This window comes from Lycium ferocissimum, chromosome 12 (assembly GCF_029784015.1).
Source record: "Lycium ferocissimum isolate CSIRO_LF1 chromosome 12, AGI_CSIRO_Lferr_CH_V1, whole genome shotgun sequence".
Classification (NCBI taxonomy): Eukaryota; Viridiplantae; Streptophyta; class Magnoliopsida; order Solanales; family Solanaceae; genus Lycium; species Lycium ferocissimum.
This window is the reverse complement of record NC_081353.1, coordinates 53,152,103-53,161,540: the sequence shown is the minus strand read 5'-3', so window position 1 is coordinate 53,161,540 and position 9,438 is coordinate 53,152,103. Positions and strand designations below refer to the sequence as shown.

The window sequence follows — 9,438 nt, the reverse complement described above, 5'->3', positions numbered from 1 at the left end:
TTCCACCAATAAATACCTTTGAGGTTATGATACATCTTTGTCAAACCAGGATGAATAGAGTACCTGGAATAGTGGGCTTCTGACATGATTCTCTCTCTAGGTCTATCTATACCTGGGACTCATAATATGCTTTGGTACCTCAAGGTACCATTATCTCCCCTTTGTTCAAAAGTCGTCATCTTGTGCTTGTGAATCTCCTATTTGAGCTACAATAAGTAGGGATCATTAAAATGTTTCTCCTCTTTTGCCATACTACTAAGAATGATTTGGCTCTGTTCTGTACAACAACTCTACCATCTTCGGGGTCCAAAAGTCGAACTCCTAGATTTGCTAAAGGTTGAGCTTCTTTCACCATAATTCTCTTGTCTTCCTCAACATGAGGTAAACTTCCCATACTTGATTTCTTTCTGAGGTACTTCACGAATTGTGCACTAAGTCTTTGACCAGCACCCTGAAGATTGGAGTCTCATGCAATGGTACCATCCACAAAATACATGACTTGGCATAATATCATAACATTCTGTGATCTCCTAATCGACAATAACTAATCTTGACACAAGTCTATCGATGATCATTCTACTCACTTCGTGCTTCTTATGCACGCGAGGAACATTCCTTATGGTGACTATCTCCTTATGCCCTTATCACTGAACTGTGGTTCTTCATTTCTCATGCTAACCGTTTGGATTCAAATATTCTACTGGACTTACTGACGATGTACACCTCTCTCCCTTAGACCAAAGGTTAAGGTCTTATACTTGTGGATCCTTGTCCTTTATCTTCTTCAATTTTTCTTGCTTTACATTACTGATGACTCATCTTTCGACCCACTTTTGAGTAACTGTCCTAACTAGGAAAACTGAATTACTTACCTGGACTGGGATCTAAATTACTTACATGGACTGAATTACTGGCATATTCTGCCTAACAACTAAACTTTGCTCACATTATCAGTGTTAAGCAAATCCCTTTTTTGATAACTATTAAGGTTATTCTTTTGTAGTTTGCTCTCTTATTACCTAGTTGGTTTTTTTCCACTGCTACTGTACTTCGGGTTTAACTTTAACTCTTTGGGTTCTAACATGCATTCAGTGTATTCAAAATGTTACCTACTCACTACTGTTAACTTGACTAAGTAAATCAAATCGTACCTCTACTAGCTCTGCTGAAATTGCTAATTCACTGTATCAACTCAAAACTTACTTAATGTTCTTCTACTAACCACCTGCTAGCATTATATTTTCTTGTTCTGCTCTGAATAACTAAAGTGAAGCATAAGATTATTTCTAACTTCTCTCATCACCCGACCCTATTTTATGGTCACATACTATATTTTCTGAACTATAGACATAGGTCACACTTAGGGAAATTTCATCTATCTTATACAAAATTAGAATACCTAACCCCGAACTTTCTATACACTAGAGAATCATATATGACTATCCACATCCGGGGTAAACACTTACTCATATAGCCTAAGAGGGAACTTTCACATCTTCTTATCTCATAATAATATCTGCTTCTTATAGTAACTTACTAATGTAGTACTTTCTAGTTCTGATCTGAATAAGTCTGAACAAATTAAAATTGTTCCCTGAAATTCAATATCGTGTGCTCTTGGTTCTTATTTCATAGTCATATATTCTTAATCATGTGCATGAGACATACAAAAAGCACATTTTTGGTTATATCAAACTTTTCTGACTCCTAGGTATTTTCCCCTTAGGCTCTTTTCTGTCCAGAATTTTAATAATCAATCCTATACTCGTTGCGGCTAAATTCTTAACCTGTTACACCGTGGGGTCTGACATCTGAGCTATAATCATCCTACATGCGGCTTCATCTAAAAAATAAAATGAAATTATTTTGTGAGGTAAAGCACATACGGATATACTACCATGCACAAACTAGTCTTTCAGAGTATACCATCATCTGATAAATCACTTCCTACGACATCCGACTAGTCTTGGGTCTTCACCCAGACTTAGAACATATGAAGATTTAGTTATATTCATCATTGCTTACACCTTCCTTTAGCACCAAGAGGTATCACTGTATACTCACAAGTCATAAGAATCCGGATACACTAAAAATTGGAAATCTGGTTATTAAATAATTGAGTACTGGCGAACTAAATAACCATAACTCTGCTAACTGGAGGGTTGCATAACTGGTAATTGAGATAAGCTGATGGCCGAAAATATAATAACTGCTTTTGAATTCTGATAAGGGTTATGCTCTAGTCTGTAGTAACTATGCATTTTATCTCACTTTTAATATCATCTCAAGTCTCATTCGTTACTATCAGACACTTCACAATCATACCCCAATGGGTAATCATCCTCACGCGGACCTTGAACTCCCTGTTCGTCTCTTGCGCATTTGATACATACAAAATTAGATAGGAAAAGAAGGTTATTTATAGCTCTAAGCTTCATGGCATGATCTAGAGTAGAAAGAAGTGGAACAATCCTAAATGTCTTGGTGGTCAGCTGTTTACATGTGTGGCATGCACACACATATAAAAATGAACCCACTGGACACGGCTTCATACACTCCCTAGGATACTTGAACTTATTGCTCTGATGCCAAGCTTTGTCACGCCCAACACCTGGGTCTGGATGTAACATGGCACCCGGTGCCTAACTATATGTGACCGAGCAAACCAACTAGTTGGTTGAATCAACATATGATAACAAAACATACTGAATGCGGAAACAAAACTAACATATGCTGATATACTAAAAGTCTGACTATATAAATCACTGAATGTTGAAATACTGAGCAAAGTCTAAACATAACAAAGTTGCCAATCATGGCTAACATAAAAAAAAAACATGCGACTCTGACTAACGACTACCCTAGTCTATGAAGCCTTTGAAGAGTACTGAAAATACTGACTATTTACCGGGACAAGGCCCCCAACATACCTGTCTGTCTAAAATACTGAAAACATGACTGTAATAAGGATAACGCCTCGAAAGAACTAGGGCTTATCGAGCAGCTGATACGAGAATACTAGCGAGCTGATCCGTCGTCCTGTAAATCAATACTTGCATCGTGAAATACAGGCCCCCGCTAAAAGGGACGTCAGTACATTTGAATTGTGCCAGTATGTAAAACAACTGAATGAAAGAACTGTAAGTGGGGTGCTCGGGAAAGGGCAACCCAAATCAATAAACATGTATATGTACTCTGAAACTGAAACTGATAGCTGAAATGAACAAAATAAGTAAAGTTATGAGTACTTCTTGTTCTGAATGTGGAATCACCTGTTTATAACATGTGGCCTTGGGCCCATATAACTTGTGGCCTCGGGCCCATATAACGTGTGGCCTCAAGCCCATATAAATGCACAAGTCTGTGGCCTCAGGCCCAAGTATACATATACATAACTATGGCCTTAGGCCCAAAACACAGATGTCCAACATAAAACAAGTTACATAAAAGAACTGAGAATCATGCTGATAAGTACAATGATGACATACTGAACAATGACTCACTGAGACATGTATTCATACTAAAGATTCTGATATGGACTACGAACTATTACTATACTGAACTGAGACATGAATTCATACTGAGATTCTGATATGGAGTACTAACTATTACTATATACTAAACTGAGACATGAATTAATACTGAGATTCTGATATGGAGTACTAACTATTACTGTACTGAACTGAGACATGGATTCATGAACTATTCATGGGATTTAAAGTAGTACTTTTACATAAGCATTTTGTGGTCTGTGACTAAGACTCATGGGATGTCAAACATGAGCTTATACTGATTACGTACTGAGTTCACAATATTCAGAATGATAGTCATGAACAACTACGAAACTATATTCTCAGAGGATAGAAGTTCTAAACTTTTCATAAACTAGGGCATAATCTCTATTTCTGATGTATTTGTAATAATCATGATGAACGAGGCGTGGGGAAGATCAATAATATTCCCACACATAGAGATTTAGCCTTACATACCTGTAATTGCTTCAATTTAACGAACTAAACTGCTTTTCTGATGAAAAACACCAAAACTCTAGCTTTGAATCGCTTGAGAAGGATTTACCTTGGAAATCCTATGTTTTGGTTGAAGAATCATGTTACTAATCATGAATTAATGCTAGAATTACTTTCGAATTGTTAGAGCGATCTTACCTTGACGTTGGAGGATGAGGAGAGGAGAGAAATGACTGCTTAGAGGTTTAGAACGAAGTTGGAACATCAAAAATGACATAAAATCGTCCAAGGGTCGCTTTTATAGGCCTGGGGTGAAGTACCCCTTGGCTCTCTGAGCGAGCTCCAAAGAGAGCTCACCCCTCGCTGTGGACCTCGCTGAGCGAGCTCAAACCTCACTTTGGCCCTCGCTCAGCGAGCTCCAACTCGCTTTGGTGCATGTCAACTGCGCTTTAGTAAAATGGGCATAACTTTTTGTACAAAGCTCCCCTTGAGCTCCACAATATATCGTTGGAAAGGTATTTCAAAGAAATACAACTTTTATGTTTTAAGTTTTCTCAAATTAGTAACATATTTTCACAAAATGAAGCTAGAAGACAGACCTTTCATAAACTTAGTAGATTCTTTCGAATCCTATGCACCTCACTATCTATCTTGATTCAAAAACAACTATTTCCACCCAAACTCATCTCGATGGGACATCATATGGCTAATATGTCATGTTAGCACTCATTTAACACATTCACACCTATTTCTTATTTACAGAGTGTTACACTAGGCATCAACTAACATTTATCTCAAAATGCAGTTTAGTTTTACTTGAACATGAGTAGGAAGTATTAGAAAAAATATAAATACATCAGCGCTATGCAAACCCAATGATATCATATCTTTCATAAGCAACAAGTGTTATGAGTTTTTTTAATAGGCCTACTACCAAATTATGCGTAGAGATGTACTTCATGTTCACTTCTCTATGTACAACTATGTCTCTAACACAAAATTACACTTAATATCAATATGTTTTATATTCTCAATTGCAAGAAGAACATACTCAGATTTAGATTTTCTCTCATCTAAATATTCCTTAATTCCATGACAAGACAAGAAATATCCTGTTGTGCCTTTAAAATACCTTTGTATCATCTAACTGCTTTCCAGTATTATTTTCTAATTAAGTATGAAGACGCATCCTCTCACTCGAGATTTCGCCTCTAGAAATAGAAGTATTTATGGGCCAACAATACATGACGCTTCAAGCCTTATGCTTGAGTTTGAGAACCCTTTGTTCTCAATAACTTTAAGATCCAAAATGTCAATCAACTTCACTTGGTTTGATTTCACAGACACCATTTCAATTTTCATTGTTGTAACTATTTATTCTTAGTGGTATGTAAGAACCTACATTACACTATGTGGCTCTTTTCATCAAGTGGAGTAACTATATATGATTACCCTTCAATATCAAATAGATAATGGAGAATGCAAGGACGACTCGTGCGTCGAGGTTGAGATTGACAAGCTGATTATCAATTAATTAGTTACTCCCACTGGGACCAACAATATTAAATGAATTCTGTTTTGATGGTTTATATTGGTATGGTAAGAACATATCCTTTATCACCAACTGAATCCACCTAAATCCATTAGAATATATACAGCAGAAGCAATTCGGTCTGTAGTTTCATAAAGAGATAAGACATGACCTATCTCACTCTACTTAGAAAAATAATCCATCACATGATCCAAATTCAGTTACAGTGTTGTAGACCTTCACTTATGAACATACTACACTTTGGACTATAAAGAGTATCATGAATAAATACAATTCCTTCCCCTTGGAAGTAATATTCCTCGGTTGTCATCTATCCATAACTTATATGGAGTAAAAGTAACTAACTTTAAAGGATTGGATCACATTTGTTAGACTAGATTAATCGTAATGGAGTATCGGCTCCTTAAATTTTCCAAATAGTTTTCATTTATTTGTTAGCTAGACAATATTAGTAAGTAGACAAATCTACTTTATCTATAGCACCAAGTAAACCTTGTTTTGCTAAACAACTCTTTCGTTGTTAACCACTATGGTCAAGTCTAGCATGCCGTATATTTGCATCAGCAATTGACGCAAATAAGCATAAATAAATATTCTTACTGAAATTATAAATAATACCCAGTATATTAAAACCATCACAGGAGTAACCAACACCATAATTAACTCGTATGTGACAAAATACAAACACGATACATTATGAGGCATCACAGACATATCTAAAGCCTTAAGAGTCTTTTGCTCTATTGTAGGCCATACCGGATATTACGTCACTATTCAGCGTTTCACTTATGTTAAGCTCGGAGACTAATATTCTTGCAGCAGTTGAAATATATTAATAACAAAGTATAAACTATTTGAGACATCTATGCACATTTTTAGAGCCTAAAATTCATATATATGTTAATCCATAAAATAAGTCATTATATTAAAATTTATTTCACATTAGATTCGGAATCGAAAGTTCACTATGTTCCCAATCATCATCCAAATTCTAATGTTCAATGAATCTAACATAATCAATTATTTAAGGAACAATTATCTTAAATTACTTAAATTCAAGACTAAATATATTCAGTAATTCTATAAAAAATAAGAATATAATAGCATAAAACATTAAACTTAAATTTCAACAAGAACACAAGTGTGCGGGCTTATGCAAATAAAATGTCACAGACAATTACACAAAATAAGTGCACCTTGAATTACTTAGTCTGTAACACATACAGAAAAATTTGAACTGCCCATAAATTCACACACTTATAAACTAGTACTGACAAACTTTTATATGATGTCAGTCAATTTCCTGTAACATATACAAGAATTTTATCCACCAAACGTTTTATGTATTTTATATATATATTATATATATATATATATATATATATATATATATATATATATATATATATATATATGATACTCTTGAATAGAGTTCCTTTCAAATACTGGAACATGCAAAATGAGAAAAAATCTTGATCTCCATATTTTGTCTTTTCTTCTATATATAATTCACATGAGTTTTCACCCATTTTGTTCTTCACAAGAAATAAAAATGATAGGGAATGATCCCACATTAACTTGAAAAAATTATAAAAGAAATCACTACCATAACAATACTTTGTTTTGGTAATAAAAAAAAAAAATCACTCCACATACGTGGCACTGGGGAAACAATGCCACAGAGAATCACTTTCTCTCTATTGCAAGTAGAATCAGTGTTATGCTGATATATGGGACCTTGATAGTGATATTCTTGTAATTTTTTCACAAATGTTGTTGCTTGATGGTTGCTTCGTGGTTGAGGATATTCGAGAGCGTTGTGGAATGAGGCCAAAATGAGAAGACAAGATTATCAAGACTGGTTATATAGTTGATCAAGTACATCGAGACTTATTGTTACTAGAAAACCAACTTCCTTTCTTCATCCTCACCAAGCTTCATGACATGGCTAAGGACGTTGAAATATCATTCACAAAGTTAGTGATGCTCTATTTTGTTCGAAAACCGAATATGACCAATGCATCCTTTCTAGAGACGGAAGGTAATGAAAAAAATATCAAACATTTACTTCATGCAGTACACATGTCATGCCAAACTTCATAAATGAAAACTAGCCTAACCGAGAATCCTAGCATGGCAACAGAAAACTCCAGTAAAAGTTTATATGGGATCCCTTTACGAATAATTAGGACTAAGGACACGCCAAGTAATAAGGACCACATAGCGTGTCATAAGGTCATGCCCAATGCAACAGAGCTTTCCGAAGTTGGAGTTAGCTTTGAAAAAGTCGGATATACTTATACATGGTTGGATGAAGACAACTTTGGAGATAGTACAAGTTTATTCGATATTAAGTTTGAAAATGGATCAATGAAAATCCCTTATTTTGAAGTCTTTGATGAGCCTGTGTAATCTTATTGCTTACGAGCAACAGTCGTGTGATGTAATTCTTGCATATTTCTGTGATTATATAGCTTTCATAGATTATCTTATCGACTCAGACAAAGATGTGAGTTTGCTTTGCCAGAAAAGATTAATCAAGAACGAGATAGGAGAGGACAAAGAAGTGGCTAGACTCTTTAACAAAATTGGGAAAAGGGTCATGGTTTCAAATAACTTTTATTATAAAGAAAAATGCAGAAAAGCAGTTCAACATTGTGAAAAACCATGGAACAGAATGAAGCAAATTTGAGGCACAATTACTTTAAAAGTCCTTGGGCAGGAATTTCAACTGTGGCAGCCATTATACTCCTCTTACTCACACTTACACAGACAGTTCTATCTTTGATAAGAACTCTTAAGAAGTTGCCTTAGTTGTATGACATTGTTGATTTGTTTTGATAGAAACTAAGCATCCACCAAACAGTATAGAGAACCAGGTTCTCTATCTATTTCCTAAAGCACACAAACAGAAAGTAAATAAGACAAGATATTTATGTGAAAAACTCCTTGCTCAAGGGATTAAAAACCACGACCCAGCGGAGTGGGATTTAAACTTCACTAATTGAGCAACTTAAAGATTACAACCTTTTGCAACCTAGGAATTAACCTCTCAATTCCTCACCCCTTACAATAACTCTATTATAAGCTACAACCCTTGACTAACTCTAGCCAAGCAACCAACCCAACCTTGACTAACTCTAGCCAAGCACTCAAACACACCTTGACTAACTATAGCCAAGAAACCAAAATAGCAAAGGTTGAAACCTTCCTACAATGACACTTCTCAAAATTATAGTAGGATTACAAACAAAGAGCAAATGACAAAGACTTAACAAACCTAGGACTTAAGATATCTTCAGTTTTTGGGATCTGATCCGTTGAGTTTGATGAAGCTTTGTTCTTGATAGAACAAAACGAGCAGTGGAGGCTACACTTTGAGAATGTGATTTTCTGATTTTGCAAGTGTTAGGTTAAGCATCGTAACATGTTGTATATATATTGGGGAGCATGTGAGAAGCATGTGACCATGGATAGGGAAATTTCATCTTTTGGTATTGGCCTTTAGCTGCAAGTTTGGCCTTTAGCAAACTGCAAGGCTGCTGTAGTTCTGCCAATCAGCACATTAACGGTACCGCAACTTTACAGCTATAGCTTGTTGACTGTACCACATTCAGGGGCCCGATCGAGTACCTGGTCCCTCAAGTGTTTGTAAAATCATCAAAGAACAAAATGGCGTAACTTATCAATTTTCTCCTTTTTGATAATAACAAACCCATAAATGAAATTCACCCTAAGAACCAAGTTCCCCACTTGTTCCCCCTGCGGATTTGACTGTAACACATCATTTCCTTAGACTAAGTTACAACTTGTATTAAGAAAGTAAAACAAAACCTAGAAGGTTTCACATTTTTGCAAAAGTGGCCGAGGGGCCTATTTCGGGCAACCGTAACCCCTTGATTAGTTGAAAATTTAGAA

The 9,438-nt window shown here is 35.5% G+C and overlaps 1 pseudogene; it reads left to right on the top strand.

The window, feature by feature from the left end:
- The first annotated feature begins 7,270 nt into the window (after positions 1-7,270).
- Positions 7,271-9,113, top strand: LOC132040392 (UPF0481 protein At3g47200-like; annotated as a pseudogene).
- Positions 9,114-9,438: the final 325 nt, after the last annotated feature.